The sequence below is a fragment of the Camelus ferus genome, chromosome X, assembly GCF_009834535.1.
Source record: "Camelus ferus isolate YT-003-E chromosome X, BCGSAC_Cfer_1.0, whole genome shotgun sequence".
NCBI lineage: Eukaryota > Metazoa > Chordata > Mammalia > Artiodactyla > Camelidae > Camelus > Camelus ferus.
Window position 1 is genome coordinate 102,143,672 of NC_045732.1, and position 9,198 is coordinate 102,152,869.

Consider the following 9,198-nt stretch of genomic DNA (forward strand, 5'->3'; position numbering starts at 1 on the left):
CCAGGTTTCTTCTCTGGTCAATTGTTAGCAGCTGGCTTGCCGAATCCTTGATCTTTATTGAAGCAGAATGCTTCTTCTTGATGTCATAACTTATTTTCCTATTTCTGAATATTTCGTGTACACTCAGCAGTAGTGTTTCAAAGGAAATGCTCTTGTCCAATTTCAGTTTACCCACATTTGAAGATCTCCTGCTTTCATGCTGAGGGCAGTTTCTTCTTCCTGTGATAAAAGTTAGCCAATTTGCATCTACTATTTGAAAGTACTGGCCCTAGGTGCTTTTGTCCTTAACGTTTTTAATACAATTCACCCATTAAAATGTACAGCGGTTTTTACTCTATGCCATAATTGTGCATTGCAGTCAATCTTAGAACATTTTTCATCCCACAACAGGAAGCCCCGTACGCACAAGCAGTCATTCCCATCTTCCCCATCCTCCCCCAGCCCCAGGCAAGCCATTGTTCTCTCTCTGTGGATTTGCCTGTGTTGGACATTTCATGTAAAACGAGTCATTTCATGTAAAAGGAACCGTCTATTATGACTGACTTCTTTCACACTGAGTAATCTTTTAAATGTTTGTCCATGTTGTTGCCTGGGTCAGTACTCTATGCTTTGCTATTGCTGAATAATATTCCACTGCATGGCTGGGCCCCACTGTTTACCCATTCATTAGGTGATAGTCATTTGTGTTGTTTCTGCTTTTTGGCTGTGATGAGTAATGGCGCCGTGAATATTCCTGTAGGAGTTTTTATGTGGACATTGGTTTTCAGTTCTCTTACGTGTGTGCCCAGAGAGCAGAAAGGCTGGGTCATTCATAAACCAAATGTTCAAATCTCTGAGGACCTGCCAGGCTGTTTTCCAAAGTGGCCACACAGCGTTACATCCTCACCAGCAAGGGCTGCGAGTTCCGCTTCCTCTGTGTCCTCATTAGAGCTTGTTACACTTTTTGTTATTATAACCTATTGTAGTGAGTGTGAAGCCGTTTCTCCTAGTGGTTTTGACTTGATTTCCATTACAGCTAATAATATTGAACATCGTTTGATTGTGCTTATTGGCCATTTGTATATTTTCTTTGAAAAATACATTTCCAGATCCTTTATTCACTTTTTAATTGAGTTCCCTTTTTATTGTTGAGTTATAGGAGTTTTTTTTTTTTAATTTGAAGATAAAAATTCCTAATCAGATAAATGATTTGAAAAAATTTTCTCCTGTTGCTTTTTCACTTTCTGGATGGTGTCCTTTGAAGAAAAGATTTACATTTTGATGAATTCAAATTTATCATTGTTTCCTTTGTTCCTTGTGTTTTGGGGTAATATTTATAATCTGAGGTATTTTATTTAAACATTTATATATAAAATAACTTAATTCTTAGGACCGTTCTAGGAGACGGGTTCTGTTGTTGTCCCCAGTCTATGGATAGGAGACTGAGATGCAGAAAATTTCACTGACATATCAGTGTCAAAGCTACCAAGTGCTGAGGGAGTTCAGACACTCATGTTTGTCCCAAGCATCTGTGCTCTTCACCACCATGCTCCACTCCTTCCTGGAATCGTTATGGAAAAAGTCTTTCCTTTTTTGATTTCTTGTTAGTTTGTTTTCTCATTGGGGACCTCAACTCCTCATTTTCCTTGCAGAGATCAGTGTAGGTTTATTTTAGGTCTCATGTAGGCAGAAGCATTGCTATCAGTTTACTTCTTTATTACTCACTTTCCAGTGATGATTGTTGCTAGTTGAACTAATCAAGTCATGCTTAACTCTTTCCTGCTCATGACACTAAAAAGAGAGTCATTACTTACAGAATGCTCAAAGAAGAAAGTACTTGAGTGATTTTATTTTTCTAACAAATCAAACCAATCAAATAAAAACCCCTGTGTTGGAATAGATTATAAGCCCTCCAGAATAGGGTCACTGTCATCCTTGTGTTTCATTTGTTTAGTCACAGTGTCTGGATAGTGCCTTGTTGTCCAGCAGTTTTGTTAGGATACGGTGCTCGTGAATCATTGTAAGGACAGAATTTTGACAACAGACTGTGTTGTTCATTTCACGAGGGAAAAGATCATATAGAAATACTGCTCAGATCTATTTTAAAATTAAGCTTGGAATTTTGAGAAGAGTTCAAGAAAGCATATAAAGATCTTTTTCACTAATTTTAGATCTATCTTAGACACATTATGTTTACATAGCAGAGTAACTTATCAACAAGATTTGACAAGAGTAGTGTATTATTGATTATTTGTTTTAGTTGAAATATTCTACCTGGGATAAAGTAATCAGTGCCCATAAATGAACATATATATATGTATTTCTATGCAACATGGGAGCAGACTTCATATGTTTCTGTATAATATATATGACTGTGTGTTTTAATCTGTCTGTCAGTGTTTTTATAGTTTTTCAGCAATGTTGTAGCCTTAGAATTCTTCTAAGAAAATCACCCCCTATTCTAGTGCAGTTTGTACTGTGTATCCTGTCTTATGCATGGGATTCCACTCTTCCCTCAGTGAGGAATTTCCTCTCCTACTGAGGTAGTAGCAGAGTTAAAGGAACTGTGATTTCTAGGACTTTGCTCTCCATGTGTTTGCAGTTGGCTGTCAATCACGATTTTCCCTTTCTTGAGTTTTCATTCTTCAATTAGAATTTTTGAAAATAACTATTAATATGTTGCATCAGTCTCCCTAGAAACTTGATGTGTTTGTACTTTTCAGTTTTCAATTTATGAAAAATATAAATGCACTCTTGTTTTAAGTAGTCCTTTTTCACTAGATATTTGTTTACCTCTTTATAGTTAAAATATTACTTTCCCAATGAATGAATCTGTGTGCATGTTTTAAAAGATACCTTACTTTTTATTTTTCTTATTGTAACAGTTATATTCATTGTAGAGAATTTAGAAAATAAGGATAAACACAATAATAACTTAAAAATGGCCTCTAGCCTCACCTAGAGATACAGTTGTAAGGTTTGAAATTGAGAATTACAAGTCCTCTCACGTTGTTCTTTTTCAAGCACATTTTGGTTACTGAGACCCTCGAATTCCCATATGAATTGTAGCAGCAGCTAGTCAGTTTCTGCAGTGGAACCCGCTGGGATTGTGATCAAAACCACGTTGCATGTATGGATCGCTCTGGGGAGCACTGCCATTCCAAGAGCGCTGTCTTCTGATCCAGGAATGTGCGTGCTGTGTCTGTCCAGGTAATTTAGGTCTTCTTTAATTTTTTTCAAAAATGCTTTGAGTTTACAGAGAATTATTTTACTTTTTTTTCTTTGCCTTTATACTGAGGACAAGTGTGCCAGTTCCGGGATCAGAAGTGTATTTGAGCCCCGCCACTTGCTGCCACCATGGACGCTGCACTCTTGCTTTGCCCTGTGTAAAATCTTGCACAAAATAGGACCTCAGTAACTCTCTTTTGAATGAATGATAATATGATTGTTGAATGATGCTTGAGAGTCCTTGTAATGATGTATTTTTCCCAGCCTTTCCCCTATTCATAATGAGGCCCTTTCCCTTCCTTTCCTCCAGCCTGGTTTTCAGCCTGCCTGTGGCATTGATTTTCCCTGTCTGTAGACTCTTCTTTTCACTGGTTCACGATAATCTTACATGTGCCCTTTGGAAACTTGCTAAATGACAAGAAAGAGCAAATCCATTGCATGCTAGTATTTTTAGAGTGTGTTATTCTTTTATCGATTGAAATTAAATCAGGCTTACCCCCTGAGCCCTCCCATGAGCTTTTTCTGCCTTCCTACAGGTGATACTGCTCTGGTTGCTGCATGTCCCTGCCCCCAGCCTTGGTTTTGGAGTTGAGTAAGTCACCATCAGTGGAGTACTCTCTTTAAAATTTGAAGACAACATTTGCTCCTTCTCCCTTGTTGGGGACTTGGATGAGATGAGGTACCAGATAAAGAATGGAGCCCCACCTCATTCTGACCCCTGCTCTTTCCGTTCCTTTCTCCAGGGGAAAAGAGTACAATTCAACAGTATAAAGATTGATTGTGAGCTAATGAGATAGACAAGACAACCGAACATTTATTAAATATACTTTCATGCCAGAAAAAAATGTATTATACACACAAAAAGCACACAGAGCACGTTAGTACCGTGCTTACAAATGTGGGTCCGAGTTCGAGTCCTGCTCTGGAGTGACCAGTCCTGTGAGATGGAGAAATGTTAGGTCAGCTTAGCCTCTCCCGGACTTGTTTCCTGTCCTGCAAAGACGGACTCGCTAGGCGTCCCACCCCCATAGAGGTGCTGTGGGGTGTAAATGACGTGCATGGGCAGACCAAGCACAGCTTCTCGTTCCTCGTAAGTGCAGGATAGAATGGATTTGCGGAGACGGCGTTATGGCCGCACCGTGTAGACTCTCAGTGCTCCAAAGGGAAGACTTGTGGTTTGGAGATGGGATTCTCACTTCGGTAAATACCCAATGATTGTGTTATTGGGCTCTTCTGATTTGAATCTATTCTTTGGAAAGTACATATTGTAGATATATTTTTTCAAGCATGCGTGCTTTTTTTCTTTTATTATTTACAGTTCTACTCTCTCATCTCTTGGTGTGACTTTTCATGGAATCCAGGAAACAGCCCTAAGCCACCTGCCTCTTCACACTTCTCCGTGGTGGTTTTCTTCCCTGACTAGAAGAGGGTTTTGCATAGGAAATTTTCTTTGTTCCCCTTTTCTTGCAGTCTCTCTCTCTGTCTGCCCATCTCTCACCTGTCCATCTGTCCATTTATCTACCCACTCATTCTTCTGACATGTTCCAAGAAGCACTTCAGGCAGCTTACAGAAGAACAGATACCAAATAAACAGGTGAGAAAATGGGGCCAAGTTCAGACAGTGAGGCTAGGAAGCGAGCTTGTGTGATGTTTGCAGGCGTGAGACACACGCCTCTGCCCTGTGACTTATCAGATCGACAACAAGAGTGTGCCTGAGGCTCCCAGCAGACACAGGGAAATAGGGTTTGTGGGAGATGCTCACTGGCTGTGAAATAAATAAGTGGATGTGAAGAAGCCCAGCCTTTCCAGCTACTAAGGCTTAGGAGGATATTTTGAGTGTCTTCCAAAATCAGAGTATTTCATCTTTTATATTGTCAGAGTTCTACATATTGTTGGTTACATTCTATACCTGGAAATTTCTCCAAAACTCCTTCCTACATGAGTCCCATGGCTCAGGAATGGGGTGGTCCTGCTCATTGACGGTGTTTGGACAGAAACAGAAAATGACAGCCTCAAAGGAGCCTGGGATTTGTCAGTTATGTTTTGTCAGTGCTGTAGATTTCAGAGAATGTTTTCACAGTTTCTCTCCATCTGAGGCGGCAGTGTGCTCTCTTAGCAGCATCAGGAGCTCAGGGCCACGGGATGGTGAGTGCTGACTGCACTGCCGTCAAGGCATCTAAGGTAGTCACTGCAGGCGTGGTGCTTTTACATACGGCATTTCATGTTCTTTAATAGAAGGTTTCAACAGGGAGTTAATTGAGTTAATTAACATTTAATAAATATGATAATTTTTTGAAAAGACAGTTATAAGCAGAATATAAGCTGTGAAGATTTTAAGAACGGTTTCATTACTGAAATTTCAGTAGGGAAGATTCAGTTTACCTTATTTATGCCTCTCTTTTAAAGTAACAAAGAAACAAGACAGAAAAAGCAGAGGATGATTTCTGTTCTTCCTCTCGGCTTGCAGGTGCCCTCACCTCCAGTGACATCCATCCAGACACCAGCACTGACACTGGCCGTGCTCAGAACTGCCTCAGCCCTGAAGACACAACTGACAAATAGAAGGGGGCCACGCCCTGTTACAGCAGGTGCTCTCACTTAGTGGGTCCTTATGTAACTGTGCGGTGTTAATCAGGATCGCCCGTTCTACATTACATGACTCTGCTGCGGTGTCTCCTAGTTACTTGTTTCTGTATGTACTCGTGTATTTTCTCCAATGTGTGGTACTACACATCTTAAAATGCTTTTTTCAGATGAAAAATAATGTGTATTTAATATAATAAGTCTGAAAAAAGGGGCAAAAGAGGCTATCCTTATCCCACTACTCAGAGATAATAATTAACACTTTAACATCTATTTTCTGTTCTTTTCATCAGTGTGTATCAACTCTCTCATAAAAACCAGTGAGCACTCTGTGCCTGTTTACTGTGTGGAGACCTCCATTTTCCATTTGGCTTTTTATATGTTTTTCTACAATATTCTAATTCCCCTGGCATGATTTTTAATGACCAGTATAGCATTCTGTCTTGTGGAGGCATTGTCCATTTTACTTCGGACTTAAATAAACTTTTAAATTCCAAGTATATTTAACTGAAATACTGAAAAGAGAACTGTGGTGGTACTGAAAGGCCCCTATATCCCTTCCCCTTTTTTCCTGAGGGCAAAACTGTTGACAATGTGGTGTATATATTTCATGACATTTATGCCTATGTATATACACATACATACATAGATACATACACGAATCTGAGAAATCTATGTATATGTGTGTGTATATATGCTTTATTGAAAAATAAGGCCATAATACATGTTTTATGCAGCTCGCTTTATTCACTCAGGGGTATAACATAGACGTCCTCCCACTCCATACTCACCCGGTCCTTTCAGATAGAGTGGAGGGGTCCCCTGATGTGCAGGTGTGTTCTCTTGTGCAAGGACACCTTTGGTGGGAGAGTGCTGTGGACAAGGCCCTGAACCATGCCGAAACGCCGGCCCCATCAGAGCCCACAGCTCGCCGTGATTTACCGCTTCATTGTATTGATGGTGGACACTTAAGTTTTCTCCATTTTCCACTGTCAGAAAAGATGTTTGACTGGCATCCTTCTTCTGTAAATATTCCTGTGATCTCGTATGAGTATTCCTTTAGTTAAGGCTTCTGGAAATTTAGTCCCTGGATGTGACATTTACATTCATCACAGGCTCTTTTCAAGTGACTCTAGAAATTCCATCTCCAGTGGGGAATGAAAAGATGTAGAATTACTTATGTAACCATTTCTCTATAGCAGGATTTGATTTCACTTCAGCTTTTCATCCCACCATTGTAAACAGTGCTGTGAAAATATCCTGATGAGTACATCTTTTTGAACTGATTTTTTTCTAAACGAAACGATTCCTAGAAGGGGAGTTCAGTCTGTGTGTACACACGTTTTTCAGAGTTTACATATCCATTGACATGTCGTCCTCCAAACACGTTGCTCACAGTTTGTTCTCTCACAGATGGACACTAGCTAGAACAACTTTTAAAAATATTTGCCAATATGATGAGCAAAAGTGCTTTTTCATTGTTTTAGTTTGCATTTGATGACCAATGAGGTATTCAGCATTTTTCACTTATTAGCCATCTGACTTTTAAAAAGTGAATGATCCCTTTTGTCCTTCGCACACAGTTAAGTGAGGGAGCTTCTTGTTGCTTTGTGACAGCTCTTTGTATGTTATGAACATTAACCCCTTGACTTCATCAATATGTATCACGCAGTTTTTACTTGTCATTTCTTGCCTTTCATTTTATTCAGTAGGTTTACTTTTGTTGTGGCCCAAAATATACTTAAGATAGTAAATGTCTTCTTTTTGGGTTTTATTTTTGGTATTATTTTAGAAATACTTTCTTATAATGGTACAAATCTCTTCTGTAGGTTTTTTAATCTCTAAGATGGAGATGATAATAGTACTTGTTATAGTGAGGAGAAGTTGAATTAATATGAGCAAAGAGTTGTATTTGCTGTTATTAGTACTTTTTAATATTTACATCACTATCTGTAATTTTTCTTGTGGTCATTATGACAGGAATAGAATTTGTTCTTTCCAGGTGATTCTCTGATTTTCCCAGGACAATTATTGAATTCATACTTTGCTCTTTGATTTGAAATCCCACATGCACAAAATACTTATGTACACTAAAGTCTCTTTTTGAGCTCATGGTTTATTTCTGTCAATCTTACTTTATTACTCCAGCACCATAACTTACATATTGTAAAAATTTATTTAATATCTGACAGTGTGATTTTTTTTTTGATTCTTTTCTTCCATCCCAATTTTTCTTGGCTAGTATTATGACTTTATTATTCCTGAAGAATTCTAAAATACTTTGTTCAAGTTAAAGAATAAAAACAGATAAGGGTTTTCATAGGATTTTTTAGTAAGTTTTGAATTATCTTTAACAGAGCATTCATTTTACAAAGCTGCTTTCCTCCATGCAATATGTTGATGTCTCTACATTCACATCTCTTACTTTACCCCTCAGTATAGTCCTGTATTTTTCTCCATGTACAACATGGGCATTATTTTTGAGTTTAGCCCAGATTATTGTTTATGTTTTACTTAATTTTGTAAGTGAGAATTTTTTGCAATTATATTTTTTAACTCTTCAAACTGACACCTAGGAAGGCAGATTCGGATTGTCAATACTCACTTTGTAACTTGTCATTTAAAATTGTAAGTATTAAATACTTGTTCCAGAATCCTTTCTTTTCTGTTTTTCAAAATTTGTTTCCAAGATTATCAAAGTGGTCGTAGCTAAGTAGTATATTTGGGGAGACTGATGGAGAGAGGTAGTGTGGCTCATGTACAAACTGTGAGCATTTTCATGGCTGCCTTTAGGCTGGAGAGGCCTCCGAAGAGCCCAGGTTAGACCAGGGATGGCTTTTTATGCACTTGAAAGCCAGCATTCCTGCCTTTGTGGAGAAGCCTGTTGGGCGTGACAGGTAGATGATCAAGGTCCGATGGAGGCCATTGGCTGCACAGAGCGCTGTGACTGTGAGAACTGGCGACCATTAACATGGGAAATGCTTGGCGCCAGGAACACTGCAGGGGAGCTGGGGAGCCTGTGTGTTAAGGATTTTCCAGTCCTGGGAGTGAGAAGAGCAGACTCTGCATTCAGATCTGAGTTTGAATTCATCCTCTCTTGTTTAATGGTCCTCTGACTTTTGTCAAGTTATATATCCGCTTTGAACTCCTGTTTTCTTGTGTCTCAAAATAGGAGAATTACGGCCTGCTGCTAGAGTGTTTGATCAGGGTAAATGATTTGTGTCTATAAGATGCCACGTACTGTCACAAGTTCAGTGAGAAATGGGCTGTTGCCTCTTCTGCAACTCAGTGTTCGACAAGACACCTGGGGAAAGCCAGTCCCTAATTTGTGTGTGATGCAAGTAGGAACAAAATTAATGTCTTGCCTTTCGCTAGCAGTATTCTTACTCCTTTGCTTCATTTACTTCT

The 9,198-nt window shown here is 39.1% G+C and overlaps 2 long non-coding RNA genes across 2 annotated transcripts; one reads left to right on the forward strand and one right to left on the reverse strand.

Moving 5' to 3' along the window:
* Nucleotides 1–1,476: 1,476 nt before the first annotated feature.
* On the reverse strand, nucleotides 1,477–5,689 carry LOC116661952. Its single transcript, XR_004317912.1, has 3 exons — nucleotides 5,365–5,689; nucleotides 3,751–3,752; nucleotides 1,477–1,488 (listed from the first exon to the last, which is right to left on the reverse strand). It is a non-coding gene; the product is annotated as an uncharacterized LOC116661952 (long non-coding RNA).
* LOC116661951 lies at nucleotides 3,806–8,444 on the forward strand. The gene is made up of 2 exons (XR_004317911.1): nucleotides 3,806–4,801; nucleotides 5,086–8,444. It is a non-coding gene; the product is annotated as an uncharacterized LOC116661951 (long non-coding RNA).
* Nucleotides 8,445–9,198: the final 754 nt, after the last annotated feature.